General features: G+C 50.9%; 1 pseudogene across 1 annotated transcript; it reads right to left on the bottom strand.

The window, feature by feature from the left end:
- Positions 1-16,372: 16,372 nt before the first annotated feature.
- Positions 16,373-20,333, bottom strand: LOC309656702 (eukaryotic translation initiation factor 4B pseudogene; annotated as a pseudogene). Its single transcript has one exon. The product of its transcript is annotated as a eukaryotic translation initiation factor 4B pseudogene (transcript).
- Positions 20,334-24,231: the final 3,898 nt, after the last annotated feature.

Genomic DNA, 24,231 nt, shown 5'->3' with positions numbered 1-24,231 from the left:
ATTAGAAATTTTCTCCCTATTAGGGGGGGTTGAAGAAGATTAGAAAGCCACAGTGCCAGCAAGTCAGGCTCTTATTAGGATTTCTATTTATTTGGTGCTCACATATGAGCCCTATGCATACTTACATGCATAGGTATAAGCATATGCATGTGTATAATCTATGCATAGGTACATGCATGTTTATGCGTAGTATGAAAAATAAGGTGCATGAGGTCAGCAGCATCTTTCTTTTCTGCATCTGTTTTATGTATAAACTAGTGAGTTTGCCAAGCCAGGAAGGCCTGTCCACGTGGAGCTTATGTCCTGGAGGGAGGTGACAGCATCGGTCCAGGCTGGAGGTTGCAGGGAGACAAGCAGGGGTGGAGAGCAGTGGAGGCGGGGTATCTGAGACAGGAGGTCGGAGAACTTCTTGGAGGAGGTTATATTTGAGCTGAAAGCTGAAGGACAAGATTGAGTCAGAGAGTGATTAAAAGGGAAGGAGCTGCCTGGGTTTCCCGGAAGTTCAAGGAATGGTGGCACGGGGAGGTGGGCAAGAGGGCAGAGGGGAGGGAGGAGAGAGAGACTTGGGGACCTGGTGAGGAGCTGGATTTTACTGCAAGAACTATGGGGAGACGCCAAAGGGTTTAAAAATAGTGATATTTGCATTTTATAAAAAAGATCATTCTCACTACTTTGTGATATAAAGATGGTGATAAGTCAGACCAGCGGAAAGGAGAAAATTCAGGCAACGGTTGCTTTCATCCGGCGTAATGCTGGCTCGGACCTGGGGGTTGGCGGAGAACCGGAACGCTCGGTCGGTCGCTTCTACCATCAAGCAGCCAAAATTCCCACGATTTTCTCGCACATAGAGCTTTGGAAGAGCAAGCCACAAACTGTCATTCTTGTCAGTGGGCATCCTAGCTGGCAAGGGAAGCGCTGCTGTCTCCCAAGCAGGCCTCCGTTGTTCAGCCAACGCCCGGAGGACACGCAGGCCGGAGGTGGGTGCTGCTGGGGACCCAGAGGCCAAGCAGCCGGCCGTCTCCTGACGCGTGGGGCGCGGGACGGGTGCTGGGCGGCGTCTCTGCGGGGGTGGGCGAGCGGCAGTGGAAGCAGCCCACCTGCCCGCCGTCGGTCTGCTCGTCCTCAGCCCCAAGCCCGACCTGAAGCAGGTCAGGGGGTCAGTACGCACAGCCTCAGGACCCGCGACTGTCCTCCTCCCAGACGTGGGTCGGGTGAGGGGATGCTGAAGCCTCTTGCAGCGCCCGGGTCTCGCCAAGTCGGGCACCGGCAGCCCCTCTCCCCCAGCCCATTCCAAGGCCGGTCTCAGCCCTTGCAGCTCTCAGAGCCTCAGCGTCCTTCGTGGGAGAAGGGTCCTGTGTCCCTCCTCTGTCTGCGTGGCCTTGCCCCGTGGCACCTCTGGGTCCCTGTGGGGGGACGTAAGTCCCCTCAGGCCAGGCTGGCAGGGGCGATGACCTAAGAGCCACACGGGGGCCCATCTCTGGGCCGTGCCCCACGCATGCCTGGTGGGGCACGCCCTGCACGCCTGCCCCTTGGGTCCCTGAGTGCCGTCTGGGGGCGGGAGATCGGAAGGCGAACGTGTGGAGCTGTGAGCGGCAGCTAGGCGGTCGGCGCGGCCCTGGGTCGGGGGGCCCTGCCCTCTGGTCTGCACCCTCAACCTCTGCGTCCCGTCAGCGGGTACCAGGGCTCCATCAGGCGGGGATGCCTCGGCTGAGATGTACGTAAAGCCACGTGCTCAAAGCGATGGCCGGGGGCCCAGCCCGAAGCCAGGCGGGACGGCAGCTGTGGGCAGGGTCCACCCTGGGGCTCCCTGACCCCAGATCGGCTGCCGGGGTTGGGTGAGGCCCCTACCTCTCCGCTTCCCCACAGGAGCCACCTCCACTGTCCACAGAGAACGCGCTCTGCCCCACCTGGAGACTCCTCTGGGGACGGGGAGAGGGCCGCTCCGCTGGCTCAGGGGTGACCCGCTGGCTCAGCGCCGCCCGCCAGGTCCTCGCCCAGGGCCGCGCGCACGGGCTCTCCCGGATCCTAGAGGACGCCTCTCCTGTCTGCTGTGTCTCGGTTTTTAAAATCTTATATTTCAGTCGACGCATCTGAGCAGGGCCTGGAGACATGTTATTAAATTGTGAGCTTCCTTCAAGTAAAGGGATTTATAGTAAACAGGAGATATGTGATTTCAAAAGGGCGCTTGCTGTAATCTGAGTGTTTCAGCTATGCCACAGATTATCCAGTTTTGGCTTGAGCACGTAGGATACAGTGTATGTTACCTGCATTTTGGGTTATCGGGGGGTGAGGGGGACAAAAAAAGCCACCCTGGTGGGCAGAGGGGTTTCCATGGAAGCCGTGCCGGGCTCATTTTGCCGCTGCGTGGATCCCGGGCATGTTTTAAAACCGCGATTTCTCCACATTTCCCTCAGAACATAAAGATGATATACACACAGCACAAACCGTTTTCATTAAGTATGAGCTTATTTTACAAAGAAGAAAATCAGACAAATTAGGTTCTGTTCTCTTCACGTCTCCTTTCCGAGGAGGGTTACTTACAGTCGATTTTTTATTCCTCTCCCTTCTATTCCTCCAAAGGCAATAAAAAGCAATTCTGAGAGCACGGCAGAAAATCAGTTTTTAATCAAGAAGAAACAATCTGCGGGAAATAGGGCTGCGCTGCTCCCCCTTGGAGAAAACGCCGCGGCTGGGGGACGTCCTGCTCTCCCTCCGCAGACGAGGCCTCTGCCGGAACGGCCGGGAGCCACGTGGGGGCTGCAGGGCCGCGTCTGTCTGTCCACAGCGAGTCCTCCTTCGCACGGGCGGCGGGAAGTTCGCATCACACCTGTGCCAGGACGTGGTGCCCCGTGCAGGAAGCCTCTCAGATCTGCTCTTTGGACGCGGGTCCCGCTGCCTCCCCCTTTGTACACATTTCCAGAGAATTCGGAGAACGGCCCTGCTGGGACCTCCCAGACTGGCCCGAAGGGGCCTGGCCTCCAGGAGGCCAGCACGGTGTAACAGGTCCGGACCCCCGCCGGCTCCATGCCGGCCAAGGGGCACCAAATTCGGGGTGTTTGGTTACAGAGAAGCAGATAAGGGAAACCACATCCAAACGGCGAGCCCTTCCCAAAGCTCTGGAGGTCAGTGATTGGCAGTTATGGCCACGTCCTCACCCACGGGTCTGCTTCCATGTCTGCGTGTCCTGGAGTGACCCCCGTGTCGTGGCAGTGACCCCTGTACACACCTCTGTTCTGTCCTCCCGATGCCCAGACCCGCCCTCAGAAGAACCTGCAGTGTCTGCTGCCCCTCTGTTCAGTCCTTGGGGGGGGTCGCAAAGGGCCAGGAGGGGCCTGGGGCTTCCCGCGGAATGAGGTCTCAGCTGTGCCTGCCCTGCCCTTGGGATCCTAGGGTTCACTCCCTCCTGGGAATACGGAACGCCAGCTTCCCTGGCTGTCCTGGCGACTCTGCCCCTCGCCCGCCGTGAGTGCACTGGTGCCCCTGGCGCTCCTGGGCCGTCGTCTCCCCCTCTTCCTCTCCGGGGGGGTCTTTCTTATCTTTCACCCTCCGCTTGCCCCTGGCTGAGCCCTAACCCGGCCACCCCACGTAAGGTCCTGTCCTCTGGGGAAAACACAGCAGTGTGGCCTGGGGCTACTTGATGACAACTTTTATAAAACCATTTTTTGGGATAAGTTGTAATGCTCGTCGTAGAACATTTGGGAAACAAAGAAAAGATTAGGGAAACAAAGATTGCTCACCATCACACCACCCAGAGATAACCAGAGACGAGGACTTTGGGTCTTTGCTTTCTTTTCGTTTCGGCGACTGTGATAAACTGTGACATGACACACGTGTCAGCAGACGCTCCTTCCCGCAGATGCCCGTTGCCCTTGTGTCAGGCAGGCGCAGCAAGCTTTCCCGTAAAGGGCCGGAGAGGAAACATTTCGGTCTCTGAGAGCCCCGGGGTCTCTGTCGCGGGGACTCTGCGTTGCGGGCACAGCGGCCCAGGCCACGCTGCGCCCGGCTGTGGCCGTGGCTTACAGGACTCCGTCCACGACACGGGTGGCGGCCAGTGTACCCGTTCAATTAGAAAAGCACCACGTAAAGGGACTTTTCTCTCCTTCCCCAGATTCTGTGCGTGCGTTTCAGGAAAATATCCGAATGCCACTTTCCTCCCTCAGGACCTCTTCCCAGTTACGGACACGCGACCTTTTCAAAGATCTCTGCGCAGCGCGGGTGCAGGGTCAGGCAGACTTAACGTGCTCCCCGCCAGACCTTCATCTCTGGAAGGTGAACGGGTTTAACACTGATTACTTTTCATGAGAAAAATAATGAACCGCGGAAACAAGCCTCACAGGCATCTGTGTTTGGGGAAAGGACATCAAATGGCCACTTAGGGGACGCGGCTCAGGAGGGCGCCCAGGGCACGGGAGCTGAGGGGGGCTGTGGAGGGAGCCGGGCACTTTGCTGGAATTCCACAAAGTGGGGTTATCCCGCCCTGCAGCCCCGGCTGTGGAGAGTCTGCCCCTTCTCCCCTGGAGGGGCCGGGTCCCTGGCTGGGGGCCGCCCATCCCACCCAGGTCTCTGGGGCACAGACTTGGCAAACCTGAAACCTCCAGGTCAGGAGCAAGGAGGCAGCGTGGAGAAGCGTGTGGGGGACACGGGGCCTGGCAGCTTGGGGGGTCCTGAACATGCCACAGGGTGGGGGGCGTGAGAAGGGAGCGCTAGTGTCCTGTGGCCACAACAAACATCCCAGGCTCTGGGGCTGAAAACAGAAGGAAGTTGTCCTCTCTCAGCTCTGGAGCCAGGAGTCCAAGATCAAGGTGCCCCAGGGCCGCACTCCTTCCAGGGGAGGCTCCAGGGGAGGGTCTGCTGCCCTCTCCCGGCTGCTGGGGCCCCAGGTGTCCCTGGGCTCGTGGCCGCATCTTCTCAGTCTCTGCCTCCGTCTTCACATGGCTTCTCCTCTGGTCTCTGTGGTTGGATTTGGGGCCCACCCAGGTAATCCTGGATGAGCTCTTCATCTCAAAATCCTTGCGTTACTTACACCTACAAAGCCTCTTTTTCCAAATAAGGTTCCATTCACAGGTCTGGGGATGAAGGTGTGGGTGTGTTCTCTGGGGGGCCACCATTCAACCCACGGTTGTGCCCACCAACTTGGTGCAGACCCCAGTGAGCTGTCACCTTAGCAGAGGAGCGAGTGGCCCAACTGATCAGGGCTGTGGCCAGAGGATCTTTAGGTGTGATTTTCGCCTTCTGGGAACTCCTCCCGCCCCCAGGAAATCCCCTCCAACATTCGCATCTCATTGGTGGAGGCGGAAACCACGGGAGATGTTTAGCTCAGTAACTGTCTGGGAAGAGGAATTCGATTGGGTACCTTTGGCCTAAGGACAGAAGTAGGATAGTGGGTGTGAATTGCTGAAAAGGTGTTTGCTGATCAATATTCAGAGAAACTTTTTAACGAGGGGCATCTGAAATACGAACAGGCTACTGTATAGAAAGTCGTGAATTCCAGCTCTGAGCTCCTTGCCAGGCTCCCATGGATATAATCTTTGCTGACGAAATAGATTAATTTTTGGAGTGTTCAGAGGGAAAGTTAGATGTCCACGAAGCAAGAATAGAAAGAGGATTTTGCAAAGCTATATCTACAAAGAACTGAGCTAGGTGGCTAGTAAAAACAGTGGTAGCTTAAATAAAACAGAACACACCTTTCTCCCACATCCAAGGGGGGTGGAGGTGAGCAGTGCATGGCTGTCATGGGAGCACTAGTCTCCTCAGGTATCAGGGCTCCTTTTACCCTTCTGCTCCACCTTGTTTGGCTTCCATCCTCAGTTTGCTTCATAGTCCTATTATGGCTGCTGATGCTTCAGCCATCACATCTGCATTCCAGGCAAGAGGCAGAAAAAGAGGGAGAAAGGCAAAGAGGGCCTTTCCTGAAAGCCTTACCCAACAATGTCTTCCTTCATCTGATTGGCCACTTTCCTTGGTGCTGATGGTTCTGATTCCAGAACATGAGGAAATTTTCATTTATCTGCAGCAAAGTGATACAAATAAGAAAAAAAATATGAGTGAGTCTTTCTTTGAACTAAATTAATTTTTGTTCTTTCAACATTTCTGGAGTTAAAATATACTTTTGAAAAGATGGCAAAAGTAGATTGTAATGACATTTTGTTTGATGCCCTTGCTTTTCAGAATAGTTTTATTTCAAAAATAACACAAACATAGTTTAAAAATCAAACAATACTATGTGGAACACAATCCTGTTCCAGATCCCAGCTTCACCATCTTCTAGTTTTTCTCCCCAGAAACACTTCTGTTTCTATTACCTATTTCTACAACTATTGTTCTCTATATTTATAAATAATACTGTTATCCTACTATGTATTGGTTTCTCATTTTAGATCATATCTATCGACTTCCTCCTGGTACTTGCAGTTTAACCTTTTCATGTCCTAACCTGTATCTTTTCTAACATGACTTCCCCTGTCTTTTCAACGTACTTTTATCACTAGTTTTGGTTAAATCATTTTTATTTACTGACGGGCCAAGCGATGCACTGTGATTATTTTTCTTTTGTTGTGTAACTTTGCATTTTTCCTTTAATATTTGCCTAATTGTTTTCACTGCTTCATTTTCTAGGAAACTAGTGTGACGTTTCCCACAGACTCTCATCCATCTGTCAAATGCCTGATAATGTTTCAAATGTCCAAACACATCAACTAGTGTGACAGTGCACCAATCCCCACTCTCACCACCACTGCCTCCATAGTTTCCTATCTGTATAGTTTTTCCTTTTCTAGAAATTTTACACAAATAGAGTAATTCAATATATGTTCTCCTGTGTCAGCATAAATTTTTTTAGCATTTTTTTTAGGTTCATCCACATGGAACATGCATCAGGAGTTCGTTCCTTTTTACTGAGGGTTGGACTCTATCTGTGGATGTGCTATACTGCATCTACAAATTCACTACTAGGTGGGCATGTGGTTTGTTTCCAGTTTTTGTCTATTACAACTCATGCTGCATGAATATTCACACACATGTTTCCTTGGCTCTTGTGTCCTGACAGGGCTCAAGGAGTATGTGTGTAATCACTTTAAGAAACCGTGAAGGGACTTCCCTGGTGGTCCAGTGGTTGACTTCGCCTTCCAATGCAGGAGGTGTAGGTTCGATCCCTAGTCAGGGACCTAAGATCCCACATGGCTTGGGGCCAAAAAGAACCAAAACATAAAGCAGAAGCAATATTATAACAAATTCAGTAAAGACTTTAAAACTGGTCCACATCAAAAAAAAAAAAAATCTTAAAAAAAAAAAGAAACCTTGAAATTTGTGAAGAGAAGATAAACCCTTCAGAGGGCCTTCAGAGCCTCTCCACTTGTCTCCTAGTGTTTTTGAGTGTTTATTTTATGGGAGTTTGGTGAGTCAGTGTACCTGAGCTACCTTATCCAGCCTGAGCTGAAGCTCCAAGGCAGGTAAGAACTTCTGATGGCTTGGAAATCAAATGAGAATCAGTTGGAAAATATGCTTAGATTAACACTTATAATTTTTAAAAAGATTATTTTTAAAGAAAAGCCCAAAGTTGTATCCAAAGAAGGAGCATTTTTCCTAAGAAAGTGGAATAATAAAGGCAGTTGGAGAAGTTTCCGCCTTGAGGGACCCTGCCATGTGGTCCTGCGCCCGCACACCTGGATCCCGAAGTCGAGGGGATGAGACGCGCGTTACTTCCGTCTGAGCGGGTGCGCGGCCGGGGCCCTCTTGAGGGGCTTGCTGCCACTGCTCAGGGACCCCCTTCCCTTTCTGGAAGCAGTTAGCGAATCTCAGCAGACCCCGGGCAATTACTGCGGCCTCTGGTTTCCAGCCACTGCATTTCCAGACTTCCTCTCTGGAGCCGGTGGGAATTGAGCAAGCAGCTTGGAGGTGGCCTGACCATCCAGGCATCAGAATGTCCATCTCCTTCCGCTCAGAGGCACAGGGGCTCCGGGGGCAGCATCCACTGCTTGTCCTGTGCCCTCTGCCCTCGGGTCCAGTCCCAGGCTGGCTGCCAGGGCCTCGTAAGATCTGCCCGCCTCCCCTTCCTCTTGGCCTTTCCCCGTGGCCCACGCAGAGGGGCGGCAGAAATGAGAACTTCATCACGGTGAACACAGTGAGTTAAAGGTTTCCTTTGGCCTGGAGCTGAGGCGAGGGCTTCTGTACACCGCGCCCGAGCCTTGCCTCTCTGGCTGTCTGCTGGCACGGGGGGGAAGCCACCCTGGCCACACGGCCACACGTACGTTGGAGCAGAAGATGCCCTGCTTCTCTTTATCCTGCCTCTTTCCCCAGGTATTAGTGGCTCCATCCTCATCCTAAGAACCAGGAGAGCCAAGCTGTTCTAAGGACTCCGTGGCATTAACCCCGGCAGACCTGGTGCCACGGGGCAGGACCGCGCCCCCCCACTGACCCTCTGCCCAGGGCCCTGCTAGGTGTCTGGCACGCGGCAGGCGTGCAGTCAATATGCTCCGATTGACTGATCGGATACATCTGTGAATAAGATGAACCAGTGCGTGAGAGGTGCGGGGACAGCCGCTTTGCCCGGCGTGACTGTGGCCGGGTTCTGCTCCTTTGTGGGGACGTTCGCACTCAGGCCGGGAGTCTGTGTGCGACCTTGGACACGGAGAGAGGGACCAGGGCCTCGCTTCGCCCTCTGACCGTGCTTCCCGCCCTTGCCCGGGGGACCCTCCAGGTGGGTGACGCCTGAGGTGTGCCCGCAGCCCCGTCCTCCCCCCCCCCGGTTCTGGGGAGAAGGTGACCCCGCGGGACGGTCGTGTCCGGGTGGCCCTGGTCAGACGGGACGCGAGCGGAGGAGCCTAGCGCGTGGAACGCAGCCGCGACAACCAACAGCCTCCGCGCGTTCCTCGACAGCAAGTGGACGTCTGTGCCCAGGCCGGAGGGACGGCGTCTTTGGAAGGCAGGCGGGGCCGGGAGGCCTGCGTGCAATCTGGGCCGGCGTGGCTCCCACGCGCCGGGGACGCTGCCTGGCTGTGACCGGGCCCTGCCGAGCGGCTGCGGCGGCTCCCTCTGCCCCGGCATCCGGTCGGGCTCCTCCCCGCCGAGACCCCAGCCGGCTGCTCTCAGGGGCCGTCCTGTGCCTGCAAATCCCCGCTTGCCCCGTCGCCTCCGGAGTTGAGTTCAGGCTCCGTCCTGCTGCAGGGTCTTGGACTGAGTCGTGTTTTAACAAGTGTCTGGTGCAGCTGCCTCGCACGGGGGACCCCCGGGGACAGGCGGGGCCGTGCCGGGAGCCGGGGCCCGTCTCTGGGAAGCCTCTTCCGGTTGGGCCGGAGCCGACTCCGCCCTGCTGAACGGAGGGTCCATCGCAGGACCTGGATCGCCGAGGAAGCAGTGGTGGCAGCGGAGGTCTGGGGGACGCCCCCCACCCCACTACAGACGGGACGGACGGCAGGCTTCTTGGACTTTTTCATCAAAAACTCCAGAGCCTACGCTTTCTAAAGTGCCAATGAAAAGAAGAGCAGGTTTGCATCAATTTCTAGCATGAAAGTGATAGTAGGCTATTTACCCCAAAAGTGTTTAATGACCTTTCTATCTTTGCAAATGTTACATAAATGGCAAATGTACATCAGAGAAGCAAATGCTAGTAGTAGTAGTAATAATAATAATAATAATAATAATGTAGAGTAATAATCCGAGTACCTAGAGATCACCAGTGTTATAGCTTGGCAAATACGTGTTCGGGCTTCTCCATCTTTAGAGCCAAATTGTTTGAACAAAATGCATTCATACTGAGCAGCTGTTCTGAACCTGACGTTTTCCTTATCATTTTAGTTTTGACATATTTCTCTGGCCTTATATATACTTCTACAGCTGAAAAGTCTTTTATTTTCTTGATAACTGTATCAGGATGTTTGGTGCTTGTCTGCTGTTGTAGCTTGCAGCCTGCCCCCAGAAGCCTGCTGTCAATGAAGAAGAACGTCGTAAAAGCAGTTTCTCTCTGAACTTCTGAGTTTCTTTATCACTTCTGGATTTTTATTAGTTTACAAGATCTGAAAGTTGGAACACTCGTCCTTCCCTCCGTCCTTTCTTTCTAAGACTTTATGACTAAGGATGCTCTCCGTGAAGATGGGGTTTGGTCTTCTTCTGGGGTATCTCTCCCTCCTCTGCCCTCGTCAGGGGAATGCGGCTGCGGGCTCTGGGGGGTGGAGGCTCAGCACGTTGGCCGATCGCAGGTGTCGGCCCTCTCTCTGCCGAAGTCCGGGATTCCCACCTGGACCGCATCTGCACACGGACCCGGACCTGCGATGCTTCAGAGCAAAGGCGTGGTGCGGGTGCCTGGACCTTCATTCCCAGGCGGCTCAGGGAGAAGAAAGGAGATGCCGTCAGGCCTGCCCGCGAGTTAACAGTGCGCCGGGCGCCCTTTACGTCGGACTCGCTCTCCCTCCTCTCGCCCTCGCGGCCTCTTCCTGCTGAGGTCTCCGCCCTCGGCCTGCGGCTGGGGACACCTGGGTGCCCGAGGAGCCGGGGACCCTCAGTGCAGACCAGGCTTGGAGAGGCCCTGCCTGCTTGAGGGTTTTACGGTGTAATTTACAGGTTTAGAAGAAGCAGTTGCCGCTTTCAAGGTCTCTTTCGCGTAAAAGGAGGCGCTGCGTGCCAGGCGTGCAGTTCCTGGTCTCTGAGGACCGTGTCTAAACAGTTTATGGAGCCAAGAGCGGGTGTAAGCCACGTGGTGCGGCCAGTGAGTCCGAGCTTTCTTCTAAGCCTCTTGCGATATCTTTAAATAGCATTAATTTCCTTCAGACGTAAGCTCACTGAATACAAAAAGGGACTTAATTTCCAGTGTTCACATATTTTTTTTCACTGAGTCACATACCTTCCATCCAGAGGGATGTCTGGGTAGGAAAGGTCAAGTCTAGTCAAATGTCGATGGCTGTGGTTTACTCACCTGTAGAATCACAACACGCCTGGAAGAAAGAGTAAAGCGTGCAGAAGGTCACCAGGTGAGCACCGGCAAAGATTCAGACTTCTTCATCTGTATAAAAAAATCATACCAGAGCCTTACATTTTGATTTATGGCTAATCAGCCGTTTTGAAACTTGTGATTGCGAAGCACAGAAGAATCAGCAAAATAATGACTTGATTTAAATAGAGAGTGTTTTAAAATTTTTATCATTACCCAGTGAATTCAATTGTAATGCCACTGTTATCTTTTAGAAAATGTGACTGGGAAAAGATTTGCGTGTCCCAGGAGGCTGCAGGTACAATGACCTCAACCCTTAGGGCGAGTGTTATGAGCAGACAGAGGGCTTCCTTCTAACTAGACGTCAGTTTTCACTTTTCTGCTGAGACTGATAAATAATTTGAAGATCAGGCTTGGTGGCATCAGGTTCCTGAGCTGAAGAAAGAAACCCCAGGACCGAGTCATTGGTTAAACCCATTCACCAAGTAGTGTCCCCATATGGGAATCTACGGACTCCCGTGGTCACGCTAGAAGCTTAGAACAAGGAGGGGAGAAACGGGTCTGGAAACAATCATCCCAAACTCAGCCGCCTGGGACAGCTTTGCCCGTTGTGACTGCACAGCGAGGAATGTTCTCCACGGCGAGGTTGGGGCCGAATCGTGGGGCTGGGCCGTGGGTTCTGTTTGTCGGTTGCCTTAGAGGGACCTTCCTCTGAATGACCTGGAGCCTCTTCAGGGCCTCCCAGGATGGGCTGGTTGGGGGCCTGCGTTTCTGCATTTCCCGGGGCTTTGCGGATACAACATATACGACCACGCGACCGAGCGTGTGCTGGACCCCTTAGCTGGGACCCTCCCAGCATCAGAACGGAGTGGGTCTCGCCGTTGGGTGGTGGTGCTTTCCGGAAAGTCAGCCCCCACTCCTGCAGGTGAGACACGTGTTGCTGTCTTTCAGAAATAGAGGGGTTTGTCCTCGGGGTCAGCCTGTCCTGGGACCCCGGCCGAGTTCCCGGTCGGATGAGCGTCAGGGAGGCTGCCCGTCTGTGGGTACCACTAGCCAAGTGGGCTCCTCCTCTCCCACCGTTCTCGAAACCTCGGTCCTGAGACCTGGAACAGGAGGTCAGCAGAGGCCACGCGGTTGGTCAGAGCTGCAGGAGGGGGGACGATGTGGGCCGGGGGATGCCTGCACTGTCCCAGATGAGGGCCCCATAGCAGCCCCTCCCTATCTCCCGCCCGGAGAGCCCGCTGGACGCCCGCAGCCCTGTGGGGAGGGCAGTGGACGGGGACAGGGCAGCAGCGGGGTCACCTATGGGCCCACAGCAGCCTCGGGTCCTGTTGAGCGTGGCTTGGGCAGAGGGGCCCACGGTGACCTCAGCCCAGCGACAGGCCCAGAGCTCGGGGGGACCTGGCTAAGGGTCAATGCCTCTTCCACCTCCCATCCAGTTTCCTCCTCTTGGTAGAACATCCTGGGGATCTCCCGGCGATCCCCCCTCCCCTCACACCCGCCCCCAATCAACCAACAGCAAGTTGGCCAACTGGGCTCCAAGGGGGACCTGCCCGCTCTCCAGGCCCTCTCGCGCTGGAGTTCCAGGGCTTGGTCACTTCTTGCCTTGAGTCCTGCCCTCCCTGTGTCCACTCTGGTCTGCCTCCTGCCTGACTGCTGTCAGAGAGACCCCGAAAAATGTAACTCACATCATGGTGCTTCCCAGCTTGGGACCCTCAGCTGGCATTTCATTGATGGATCAGCCTCACCTTCGCTTGCCCGCGTGCCATCCCCGTGGGACTGCGTGTGGCCTCTGCGGTCTGCTGTGAGCTGGGCCGGCACCTGCCTTCAGGTCGCCCACCAGCTCCTCACGGGGTGCTTGTCCCTTCGCTCAGACCTGAGACCTTTCCCCCGCCCACTACCCCTTCCCTCTGGCCACCCGCTCGGCTAGCGTCCCTCTCCCATCCACACCGCACACCATGCTTCCTCTGCATCGCAGGTAGCTGTTTTTGGTTCGTTTTTGACTGTGTCTTTGCTCCCTCCTTCCTGGCCTCGATGCCCCTCTGGGAGGGTGAAGAGGTCTTCTAGTCGGCCCGTCCCTCAATGCGCCACTGTGTTGAGCACAGATGCTGGAGGCTCAGGGTGGGGTTGCCGAGATCCCAGATGGACCACGGGCCCACCACGAGCTGGGGGGTTAAACCGCCGATGTGGGAGCTGTGGTCGCCAGAGAGGAACTAGGGTGCCCAGCGGGTTGACCAGAAGCCCAGCATCAGCCTTGGCCCCTTCAGAGGCCTTGAGGGTGGAGGGTGCAGGGGGCAGCCATGGGGCAGGAGGCGGGAATCTGGGGGCTCACAGGGCTGACGAGAGGAGCGACGGTCCCATGATGCGGTTCCCATCCTTGTCTCAGACCGGCCTTCCCTATGGACCGAGGCCACCACTCGAGGGGCTGGCCACTTGGCCACGGAGTCCGGAAGGGAGCCTGAGAAGCCGGGAGTGGGGGCCCGGCAGGCACCTCACCCACCAGCCGGGGTTGTCAGCAGGCGAAATGGCAGAGTCTGTACTGTGAGAATCAATTGCCAGGGAGAGAAAACAGGAAAATTTCTTTTAAATGCCTCAAATCTCCTGGGTTGTGTTGTACAATGAAATGAATACATGAACTGCACAGAAAATATATCTTTCAATTTCTCAGAATTGTTGTTTACTAAGAATAAAGCTCTAATCAACTGGGATTTTAGAACTTTGGCAGTTCAGATGAACTAAGGCTGAAGGTATTTTTCAAGTCTTGCAGCTAAAAGTCAAAGAATTAAAAATCTGAAATATTATTTTCTAAATAATTTTATTGTTGTAGGTTCCATATTTATAGCATAAGTCACATTGGAAATAATATTGCTTTATTCCAAACTGTTTGTTATTCAACACATACATCTGTCTGGTTTTTTTTTTTTTTTTTTTTGGCTGTGTTGGGCCTTTGTTGCTGCGTGCGGGCTTTCTCTAGTTGCGGCGAGCGGGGGCGACTCTTCCTTGTGGTGCACGGGCTTCTCATCACGGTGGCTTCTCTTGTTAGGGATCATGGGGCCTAGGAGTGCGGGCTTCAGTAGTTGTGGCACGCGGGCTCTAGAGCACAGGCTCAGTAGTTGTGGTGCACGGGCTTAGTTGCTCCATGGCATGTGGGATCTTTCCAGACCAGGTATCGAACCCGTGTACCCTGCATTGGCAGGTGGATTCTTAACCGCTGCGCCACCAGGGAAGTCCCCATCTGTCTTTTATATGGAATGCTTTTCTGATTTTTAGATGATAATTTACTGAAGAGAATGACCAATCTTCAGAAAGGGGCAGAATTTACACATAGTTTTCCACTAGCATGAAAAGCCTACAAATAACAAATTTTAGGTTCTGTACCTCTCCTTTGGGCTTGGGAGTGACATAACAGTATTATGAGAAAGTGTGTATCTTCATAATAACACCCCGCAGGTCCCATCACAGATCTATTCCATGGAACACTTGCTGATTTGGGGCTGACAGGTTTTGCATAAAGAAGCAAACCAACAAATATTTTTCTGCTCTTCTGGTTGGCTCCAGAGCAAACTGAGGGTATAGGGTAGCTCATGGGATAGTTCACATTTAAGACTCTGAGCTCAGATAAGAAAGTGCAAATACTCGTTTTCTCAACTTTTGAAATAATACTTTTCATAGCTCCTCTTTGTTATAAGACTTTGATAAAAATGTAGAGGGGCTTTCAAAAATTCATGAGAAACAAACTTTTCAGTTTTGGTTAATCACTGGATGGTCAAATTGCAGAAAACTGATGGGCCGAGTAAATAAAAGCTTCAATAGATGTTAAATGTCTGTAGTCTAAGGACATAAAGATCTAACACTCGTACGTAAATATTTTATGATTTCTAGTATAACTAATGTTAGGAAAAGCAATCATGACCTGAAACAGCTCAGAAATGACTGCTCTTAAAGGATCTGCCAGCTCTGAGTCTGGAAATTGGCTTCCTTGCACCTTCTACTGCAAGTCTAGTTTAATTGGGGAAAAGGACATTCACTTAAAAGGTAAGTTACAGTCTAAGTAGGCTCTGGAGATGCCAAGTTTCATGAAAATTCAGGGCTTAGAGGAGGGGGTGAGCAATACAGCTGCTGTCCTCGTGCAAGGCTGTTGCCATCTAATCTTAGATGAATCACAGGAGCCTTGGTTGCCCTGGTAACTTGGTAGCCATTCTGCTTGCCTGGAGGCTGAGTCAGGGAGTATTAACTCTCTTTAAAGTTTCTTAGAGACATGAAGCCAACAAATTATAAGGAGGATATTTCAGCTACTTCCAAGGCCACAAACACTGTGTAACAGTGGCTTAAGGCCACCATCTTGTTTCGCCCCAGATTTTGTGGCCAGAAGCTGAGGCAGGGTTCAGCCGGATGGCTTGTCCCTGGTCTTTGAGGTGCTGGCTGGGGGTCCCCTTCTGAGATGGTTCCTTCACTCACACGTCTGGTGCCTGATGGGCAGCTATGTCCTTCCCCACTCCATGTGGTCTCAGGGCTTCACCCCATGGCCCCCAGCAGGGTAGCTGGACTGTTGGCATGGTGACCCACCGGGTATTCCAAAAGAGAGAGAGTGGAGGCCTCCCTTACCTCTTACGTCTGCGTCTGGAAACCGGGGCCATATCTGCCACATTCTGTCACGTGAAGCAGTCACAAGCCTTGTCCAGATTTAAGGAGAGGTGACAGAGGTCCCACACCCCAAAGCAGGGAGAGTGAATGCATTTATGTCCATCTTGAAATGGCCTCAGTGTTCTCTCTGGCCAGGAATTGTTTACATTTCTCCTACATGTGAAATATACTCATCTTCCCTCCCAAGATCCCTGCAAGTTTAATCTCATTACAACATCAGGTTCAGGCTCAAAGTCCAGGATTTCCTAAACTAAATCAGACCAACGGATAAGGATCCTTGGGCAGGATTCCATTAAAAGGGTTCCTTTTGATCTTAAAAGCTCTGAGCTAAGAAGACAAATTATCTTTCCCTCTTGCATCCAGTGTAAAATGGTGAGATGTACACAGGATAAAGTAGACATGCCTGCTCAAAAAATGGGACAGCAGAGAGCATGTGAAGTCACTGGTCCCCAGCAACCCAGAGGTCCAACCAGGCACATGTTGCCAGTTACTTGACTGAGACCTTCCTGCCCTTGGTTCTGCCCTCTGAGACATCCTTCCTTTTCCATAAGAAATGGCAGATGTTTCTAGATCAGAAGACTTCTCTGCCTGCTTCCTGTGTGTGAAAATTGGGGGAAAGTCAAAGTCCTGTATTTGTCCTGTCTCTGCCTCTTGCAGTCTTAGAGGATATATTTTCTTTAAAAACCTTGTGGGATTCCTGTGTATCAGATTATGACATATTCTGTTTATACCACATCTCTTTCTGGAGCAGGCCCTTCCAGGACTGCACGTCAGGAGCTACGGGGCCAGGGTCATAAGACCGTTTTCCCTGAGGTCATTTCTTATTTTGAGAGTCCTTTGCAGACTGAAGAGGCTCCAGTCAAGAGGCGGTTTTATTTTTTGACTCAGCAGGTCCCAGTTTATGTTTCCTCTAATTCTGTCTGAAAACTAAATATTTCTTATTTATTTGTATTTTTATACCCTCATCTCTCTGTCTGTATCCTATCATATGCGTCTAGGAAATTCGTTGGTACTTTCAGCTTTCTGCCAGGAAATATCTGTCACCAAATCCACCAGCTCAGTAAGTGTATTTTCTCCTCTCTGTGCTGCCGTGGGATGCATTGCAGCTGGATTTTCTGCTGCTGTGTAGTGCGGGCTGCCTTCTCTCTAGCCCCCAAATGACGATCTTCTTACTGTCCTTCAAACCCTCATCCACCATCAGCTCAAGGCCCTTCCAGCCACTTGTCTGAAGTTTTTGGTATGGTGGGTCCCCACTCCCTGGACCAAATTCAGTTCCTGGAAGATATTACTGTGAAATAAATTATCTCCAAACTTCATACTTTGAAACAAACCATTTATTCGCTCAAGGTTTGTAGGCTCAGGAGTGCAGGAAGGGATTTTCTGAGTAGGTTTCACTGATCCATGCCAGGCTAGGTGGCTGCAGCAGGAGGGTCCACTTTTCACGTGGATTTCTCTCTCACTTCTCAGGTACCTTGAAAGGGATGGCTGGAAGGCAGGCCCATCTGGGCCTCTCATCCCCTCCGTTTGTCTAAAGGTCTGTCTAGATGATCTTTCCAGCAAGGGAGTCACACTTCTTCCACAGTTACCCTGGGCTCCAAGAGTGAGTTTTCCAAGAGACCAGAAGAGGAAGTTGCCATTCTTTTAAGACCTGGATTTGGAAAGTCACATCATTTCTCTGTGTTCTATTAGTCAGCAGTCACAGAGCTGGTCCAGGTCCAAGGGGAGGGGACAGAGACCCCATTTCTCCGTGGAAGGCATGTCAAAGAAGGTGACCCCATCTTTCATCCGCCGGAGCTGGTGACCATCACTCCTGAATTCAAAAGCAGGATGCATAATTTGACAATACGTTTTTTGACTTGTGAATTTGTTCATACTGGATTTTTAGAAAGCTTCTTAGGTAAATATACAGTCAGTATTATAATCAACAATCCCAGGACTGTAGAGAAATTGTGAAGAGAACATCGTGAGTGTCCCAGCAACTCTGGAGTGTGTGGTTGGGTGTCGAGCACACTTTACAACTAGACAGTTTACATGGGGTTGGAGGTCTCTAAGAAACAAAGTGAAGACACTTCTTTGAGAATGGGAAGAGTATGTGCTTTTTACAAATTTTTTTTTTTCCAGAGATGGTGAGTTTTATTTTTTCTTGTCTGGATAGAGTTTTGATTTGCTCTCGAATGTTCCAGGGGGGAGAGAGACTAGGAGAAAGCACAGAATGCAGAGGTCTATTTGGTATAATCTTCTCCCTCATTTTCATCTCCACCATCAGTGGTGAGAGCAGCATACTTCCTTGCAGAACTGAACTTAGAGGCTGGATTTTCTTCAGTTTTCTTTGGCTCAGGTGCAGATCTGGCATCTTGATCCTTTTTGCCATCTTTCCTATCTGACCTCTTCCAGTGGTCTTTGTTCCCTCCATTTCCTGGACCACGGCTGGAGTTCCCACTTTGGCCTTTTGGGACACTCACCCCATCTACTCTATTTTCATCTTTCCTTGCTGGTCCTTCCTCAGATGGTTGAGCTGTAACTACTTTCCCTCCGCCACTTGTAGGGGACTGCTGCTCTGTGTCTGAGCTCTGAGATTGAGCAGGAGGGTTAGAACTTTGCTTCACCCAAGCATTCTCCTTTGGTGGAGGGGCTGGCGTTACCTTTAGAGGCAGTTCAGGTTTGGGAGGCTTAGAAGTTAGAGACTGACAGTTTTCCTCTTTATTGGGTGTTTCATTTTCTAGAGACTTCTCACTCTTTCTCCTTCGTGCATGTCTGCCAGATGTGGCTGAGGTCCCAGTCCATGATGATTCACTTCCTGTCCTCGACCATTCCCGTTCCTGAGTTTCTTCACTTCGCCAGCTTGGGTGTCTCTCCAGAGGCCGTTGTTCTAGCTTTGGCTCATCCAGCTGACGTTGCAGTTTCTCCTGTTCCTTCTGTAGTGGCTCTTCTACTTGTTCTCTAGCAGTTGTGCCAACAGGCTCTCCTCCTCCAAAGAGAGAGGCTGCTCGACTAGACTGGGACATGCTAGCAGAGGAATCATCTTCCTTAGGAGTACCCCGAGGCTTTAGGTTCAGTTTGGGTCTTTGCGGGGACATCTGTCAGCATGCCTACAGTCATCCCAAGAGGATGCATCTCTGGAGCTCCATGACTGGTCATCTTGTCTGTCATATCTGTCTTTATAGCGGCCTTCACCTCCTCTGTAGACGTCACCCTATGGTACTCACTACCAAACGCTCTTCTGCCACTGCCCATCCTGGCATCGCAGCCTCTATTGTAATCTCTGCTGCCTCAGTGATCATAGCAATCTTGGCTCCATATCGATCCATGTCCTGGCGTGGGCCATCACGGTAACTGTCCCGATACCCATCACGATATCGGTCTGAATCATAACGGTCTCGATACTTGTCTCTAAGCCTTCATCACCTCTTCTAGGTGGGTAGCCATCAAAGCTGCAGCACGACGGGCCTCCAATCTGTATCTGTTTTTTCAGAATCCTGATTTCTATCTCGGCCGAAAGAACGATCATCCCTGTCTTTACCCTGTGCTTGATCAGCAACGTCCACTCGAATTCTCCTGTTACCTAGAAACTCTTCACTGAGGCTCAGGGCACTGAGCAAGGAATCCAGGTCCTCAAATTCAGCATAACCAAAACTTTTCAACCTCTCAGGATTGCTGGGTTCACCCAGTAAACACACTGCACTGATGTTTTAATCCTCTAAAGAATTCCTTAATGGAGTCTTCTGTCACATCATAGGGCAGGTTCCCTAGAAAAGCAGTGTAGGGTGGCAATTTGGGAAGACGGCTCCAGTCGATATTGGGTTCCCGAGCAGCCCGTGGAGCAGTGGGCAGGATGGAATGGTCAGCTGGAGCTGCCCTACACACGTCACCATCATTGCTATGCCAGTGGTTAAAACATGTCCTTCTAGGTCGTCTGTTTCATCACCTCAGCTGTCTGGTTTGGGGACATAGGTACTTCCTCCACCATTCCCTCCATCCTCAGCCAGAAAGTCTGTCAGGGAGACACTCTTCCCCTTCTTATTCTTCTTTTTTGCTGAGACCGCCATTTGGGAGAGGGAGAGAGAAGGCAAAGGCACAAATATTTTCATTGGAAACTCAGGTTTTAATTTATGCCAACGATGAGCTCAGTGGTTTGTGATTGGTCCACCCATCACCTGGTTCAAATAACATCCATCTCCATTGACTGGCATTCTCGGCATTCGTGTCTACCCACTAGAATATCTCCTAGTTTCATTCACATGTGGTCTCTGAGCAGGAAATTCCTTGGTTGCAGTTTCCTTATAGCATCCATACTTTCCTCAGTTTTTCTTACAACAAAGGAGCTAGAACAGCTCCCTGAGAACTCTCCCAGAAGTGCCTCTCTGAGGGTTGATTCTCTTCTGAAGCCCTTTCTGGCTGGATTTTTCTCTTTGACACCATGGAAGCACGTCAACCCCAGGATGGTTTTGATGCAGGTGAGATCACATGACATATTTTAAAGCCTAGATGCATGACTCAGATTTTCCCTTTTAGCTCTCATCCTTTCCTTAGGCAGGTTTGTGCTTTGTGAGAACTCAGATTCCTCCCTACTAAACATCACATGAATTACTACAGCTGTACCTAGCTCAAGAGAAAAATGAGTTTTTAAATACTCAAAACATTGTTAATGCAAAAGTAGTTTGGGTTTTAAAAGAACCTTGTCAGGGTTGGGATTTCATACATGGCAAAGCAGCTTCCTCGCTACCATCTATTGAAAGTCAGCCCTCGACACAAGGGTTTGTTAAAAAAAAAAAAAGCCCTTGTCCCCGCTAAGAGTGCAAGTTTTATCTGCAGACATGGGCACTTGCTGGACCCTGTCTGAGCAGCGGGGGGATGGAGGCCATGGTCTCCCTTGTCTTTTAAACTGACCAACTGAGGACAAGAATGAAGGTCATTTGCTCATCATGTGGAAGCTGTGGCCTTATTTAAAAGTGTGGACAGATATACGTGTCATCAGAGCAGAAAGACATGGAGTCGTCACCCAAACCCTTCCAGTGGCTGCTTCCAGGGAAGGCAGGGGCGTGGAGGAGAGGTTAGGACAAACACGTGGTCATGGGTTGTGAGTATCACTCAGACGAGAACTAGGAGAAATTTGGGGAAGACAGGAACTAGAGCAGAGGGGATGGTGCTGGGGGGGTCTTCTAAGATGCCCCTAGTGATGCTGAGGTTCCAGCCCTGGCGTGACCCCCTCCCCTGAGCGTGACCCCCTCCCCTGAGCGTGACCCGTAACTGGCTCCTAGCGAACAGAAATGATGCCATGAGGGGTGGCCTGTGTCTGTGCATCTAATGCAGGGAGCTAATCAGTCTCCTTTAGTTTGATGGGTAGTATACTTGGTCTTAATCCTACCATTTAATTTATTTTTTTCACATTAACGTTTTCCACATTTTAATGAAAAATTTTAAATACATGGCAAAATAGCAAGAATTTTGTGATTTAACAGCAAACATTTGTTCACCCACCGCCTCGGTTCTCTCGCACCCTTCCCTGTGCTTCTTCACGACACACCCTCGCGTCTACCTTGTTTCCGATGCATATCGAAACCGGTAGAAACCTCCCTACACTTCCTCCTAAATTTTCAGCATCCACATTACTATCTAAAGTTCAGTATTTGTTTATAGTTTTTTTAAATTTGGAGATAAATATTATAAATATTTGTAAATTATGAAGAAAATGTCCTCATCTTAATGAAACTTCTCTGTGTTTTGACAAATGTATCCACCTATGAAACCTGACCCTCTAAAAAGACAGGCATATCTCCAGGCCACAAAGTCCCCTCGGCCCCTTCCCGGTCCCTCCGTGCCCCCAGCCCCCCAGAGGCAACCACTGGCTTTTCCAGCTGTCCTGTTTTTCCATCCTAATTGGCCCTGCCTCCTCTAGGTCTTGGTGTGGAGTGGAATCGGTGTCTCCTGTGTGAGAGCTCGTTTCCTCAGGGACTGTTCCTGACACTGACCCAGGCCCTTGTGACAGTAGGAGCGGCTTCTGTGGTCTGAGCACATTCCGCTGTCTGCTGTCTGCTCTCCCGTTGGTGGGCAGCGGGCCGCTTGGGTGTCAGGAACCAAACTACGGTGAGCATTTGTATACGTGGTGTCTTGTGGACACACACTCATTTCTCGTGGGAGAATAGCCAGGAGAGGCTGTGCTGGTGAGTAGGTGAGTGTGGGTTTAACATTTAAAGGGCTGTCCCAAATGCGGGATGTCCCATTTCAGTGATGTCATAGTGTGGATTTCATCTGCCTTTTCCTGATGATTAATGATGCCGAATACGTTTTATTGTGCTTATTGGCTATTCTCACATCTTCTTTTATGAAGTGAATCTGCAATTACTTCTGTATTAGGTTGTTTGTCTTATCATAGAGTTGTATGATTTCTCTGTGCGTCCTCCAAACTGGTCCTTTCTTAGGTGTGTGCTTTTCAGATATGTTCTCTCAGTCTATGTTTTACCTATTCATATTCTTAATGGTGTGTCTTAACAAACCCAAGTTTTACCTTTTAATTATGTCCAATTTATCAATTTTTCTTTACAGTTATTACCATATGTGTCCCAAGAAACCTTTGCCCAACCCTAAGTCACAAAGTCTCATCTTATTTTACTGTCTGTTTGCTGTGGCTTTTGCTGCTTCCCACCCCCATCTTTCCCATCTTCTATTAAATTAATACAATTTACTTCCTTCTTTTCCTGCTGTTGGTTTTAAATTCAGATCTAACTATAAATTGGATAAAGCTAATCAATATCTCTATTAATCATCTGATTGTACAGGGACCCTAGAAATCCTTAATTCCAGTCTCCCTTTCCCACCAAGCTATCTAAGAAGCTAGTCATCTAGCACTTTTGGGTCTCCTTGTTATGAAACTCGCACTGAAGTTATCTAAGTTTATCGATTTCCTTGTTTACCATCTCTCTCAGCCTCTTACCTCTTGCTCGTGGGTTCAGTGTTTTCTTACTGACCATGCCCTTTTCTCCATCCGTCAGGGGGGCTTCCTGAGTCTTACCGTCCTGTCTTTGAACGTGCCTTTATTTTCCCTTCAATCTGGAGGGATGATTTGGCCGCTCACTGATTTCCGAGGAGACAGTCATTTTCCCCTTATCTCTGCGAGAGCTCCCGGTGGTCTTCCGGTGTCCCTGGCGGGGCGTTTGTGGCAGGTGGGTCCGTTGCTGTGTGGGTGATGCTCTTCTTCTGACTGCTGCCTTTGAGAAAACACCAGCAGGCTCCCCTGAGCCATTCCCTCTCACTTTTTCTACGGTATTTGACTCAATTTGTATTAAAAATTCTGTTTTTCTTTTATATTCACGTTTTAATGGTTTTGATATTTAAATAATATAATTAAATAACAAATATAATTGCCCTAAACAACTTTGGAAATACACACAACTGACATGATTCATGAACACACGACTGGAGGGGCAGATGAACAGGGCATAAGGGAAATGGGAACAGGGTGTGCTCTGGATGTCGGTCAACGTGCCTCGGGGCCAGAATGGGATGCGTCTCAATCTGGTGAATTGATTCAGGGGTTCAGCGGGGGTTGCTTGAGAGACCTGCAAAGCTCTTGTTTTATAGTCTTTGTCAGATGGCTCAATTATCACCACTTTGGAGGGCGTTCTTACTCTCTCACTCTCTATTTCTCTGTTTCTCTCTCTTAACACTATAATATGTTTTTTTTTTAAGTGCTGGAGCAGTGCCCATGGTGTTTACTCTCTTAGAGTGGCTGGATTTTAAAGAATGGAAGCGTATCCTTTTCTTGATTTGTTAAGTATCACTGAGTGTTTACCACGCGGCAGAGGCTATACTGAACATTTGAGTAATATTATCTCAGTCTTCTGTTATGATAATTTTACCTGTTGGGTTATTATTCCTGTTTTTGATGACAAAACGTAAAGCTTGGCCTAATTTGGGTTAATTTACCAAAGACTGCATAGCCCCAGACTACTATGCAATCATGCAGGTTAAAATGAGACCTTAGGAAACGCTGACGGAGGCACAAGTGTAATCACCCACTTCCCTGTCCTGCACAGCCCCTGGTGTTCAGCCCTCATGGTGGAGCCGCGTGCCCGTGCGGAAGGAGGGACGGAGCGATGCACATCTCCTCCTTGCAGATGCTGGGGTGGAAACCAAGTGAGAGATAATAAAACGACAACAAAGTTTAATGTGAGGACTCTGGTGGTTTTGAAATAAACCGGTCACCGGCTCACCTGCAGGTCCTCGGAAGGTGGAAACAGGTCCCGCGGGCCCGCTGCCTTCACTACTCAGAAGCAGGGTCTTCTCCTTCTGGTGCAGGGTGCCGACTGTTGGCGAAAGAAGTGTCTGCAGTGCACGCAGGAGAAGTGGGTGACCTTTCCACTCACTGTTTTAAATGACCAGTACGCACCATGACCTTGCGTCCAGCTGTGACCTCCTTTGCACGTCCCTGGTTAGAATGTGCGAAGGAGGCCCTTGTGTTCCAGCAGGACTTGGGCCATCACGTCTCACGCTCCAAATCACAGTCATAAAGCTGGTGTTATAAATGCCAGACAAGAGCCTAGCACACGTCTTCCTGGTACCTGGCTTCACCTGTCCCAGGTATTGGCAGGGAGAGCCCAGGTCAGCCCTGACTCCGCAGTGGATCTAAGGAGGGTCTGGTCGGAGCAGCCTTTCTCCTGGGCACTGGC

Source organism: Balaenoptera physalus, assembly GCF_965194825.1.
Source record: "Balaenoptera physalus genome assembly, chromosome: 3".
Lineage (NCBI taxonomy): Eukaryota > Metazoa > Chordata > Mammalia > Artiodactyla > Balaenopteridae > Balaenoptera > Balaenoptera physalus.
Note: the sequence above shows the minus strand (reverse complement) of the source record. Positions and strands in the feature narration are given on the sequence as shown.